The following is a 2321-nucleotide window of genomic DNA, read 5'->3' on the forward strand; positions in this document are numbered from 1 at the left end:
ACGAAGGGTAAAACAGCTGCTTTGCTCACACCTTAACAGTAGAAATTTGTTTAAGGCACTAAACACCTACGCATGTTCCGCGCTTAGCTACTCATTTGGTATTATTAAGTGGACAAAAACAGATATAGAGGCTCTTCAGCGAAAAGTACGAACACACCTCACAAAGGCACAAAAACACCATCCTAAAAGTGCAGTAGAAAGAACAACATTACCACGGAATCTAGCAGGAAGAGGACTTATGGATATAGGTGAGCAATTAGATAAACAAATTGCTAATTTAAGAACTTATTTTCAGATGCAGGCTGAGACATCTACTCTACATCTCGCTATCTGCGCAGTAGATGACACAACACCGATCAAACTGAGGGAACCAGAAATGCGCATAAACCACCTTACTAAGGACGAAAAAGTGCGCGCCTGGATGGGTAAACCTCTGCACGGGCGACATCCCAATGAGGTCAGCCAAGATTATGTCGACAATATAGCGTCGAACTACTGGTTGACATCAGGAAAGATGTTCCCTGAAACGCAGGGTTCATTACTGGCCATTCAGGATCAGGTTATACCAACCAGAAATTACCTGAAATATATCATCAAAGACCCTCAGATTCAAAACGACAGATGCCGATATGGATGTCAAGCCCAAGAAACCATCCAACATATTACAGGGGGCTGCCAGGCATTTGCTGCAACTGAATACAAGGAACGGCATGACGCAGTGGGAAAAATCCTTCATCAAGAGATAGCTATCAAGCTGGGACTTCTCCAAACAGACCATCTCCCGTATTATCAATACGTCCCTGAGAGTATGCTTGAGGATGGCAACTACAAGCTATACTGGGACCGCACTGTGCTCACAGACCAAACAGTGGCACATAATAGACCAGATCTCGTACTAGTTAATAAATTAACAAGACAAACAACACTAATTGATGTGGCGATACCTAACAACAATAATCTACGTAGTAAATTTACTGAAAAGATCGCCAAGTACAGAGATCTAGAAATTCAAATACGAAGGCAATGGAGAATGCAAAGTACCCAGACGATACCGATTATTATGTCTACTACTGGAGTCATTCCGAAGACCCTCCTCGAAAGCATAAAAAACCTGGGTCTGAATGAACATCTTTATAAGACCATGCAGAAAGCTGTACTACTGGCGACGGCCAGATGCGTACGAAAATTTCTGGGAGATACACCTGCATTCCAAGTCACCTAGGGCTCGATAACACGGAAAGAGTCCCACCAGAGCTCAATCCTTTTGATACCGTAGGTATCTGGGATGAGTCAATTTTCCCCTTAGAGGGAGTGTGAGCCGTATGGCTAAATCTGGATAATAATAATAATAATAATAACCTGTGGGAGTTTTTTGTCAGTTCTACTATCAGGCGCGGCCCCCTGCGAATGGGGGATACTTTCTGGGTATTCGTAGCGCCAGTACCCAGAGAGTAGCAGGGATACTTGCCGTGGAACAAAAACTGACACCTGGCAGTAGGTATAAAATGCACACCCATTGATATGGAGAATTATGGTTTATGTTTAGGATCGCTGCCTGGGAATCGCCAGGGCACGTCTGGAGCCGGCGCTGGACGTGACAGCATGCGGGACGTCGGTGGCAGGGTGTTGAGGAGGCGGGCCCCTGTCACACAAACAGCTACAGCCCAACAACAAGAACAACAACCACAAGCGAGCCAAACAACAGCAAGAGCTCCACTCGCTGAAGGTGCTGCGCTAGAACATCAGCCGGCGCTCACTCAAGCGGGACGACCGAGGCAGCGCATGAAATGGACTGTGTCCATCAACGAAAGCATTTTGCGCTTCTATTATAAGGTGACCAACCTCGGTCAAGAAACGATCGGCTACAGACAACCGCTGTATGCCGAATTTTGCAGGGAGTACCCAGATATTTAAGTATCGGAGCAAAGAGTATCAGATCAATACCGGGTAATCATAAGAAACAACCTTATCCCAGAGACTAGACGCAATACGATCAAAAGCGAAGTCGAACGGGAGATTAATAACCAAGAGCTAGTTTTAGATCAAGTCCCTAATGAAATCCTTGATGAGCAGATTCCTGAGATTCCCATACCAGAAACTCAACCTGACAATACACAGCAGGAAAACAACGAGCTGCGCGATAGTCTAGAAAGCGAAATGGCTCGTGCCGTACAAGAGTTTAATGGAACAAATCCACTTAGCAGACCACCGCTACCACGAATAAACTCTTGTAAGAAACTAGGTGCGCTGTTACAAATTGTGAATACTGAAGTCCTACCCAATTATGTCGTAGAAGCCCACACATTGGAATATCTGCATAT

This window comes from Diabrotica virgifera, chromosome 4 (assembly GCF_917563875.1).
Source record: "Diabrotica virgifera virgifera chromosome 4, PGI_DIABVI_V3a".
NCBI classification, from domain to species: Eukaryota; Metazoa; Arthropoda; class Insecta; order Coleoptera; family Chrysomelidae; genus Diabrotica; species Diabrotica virgifera.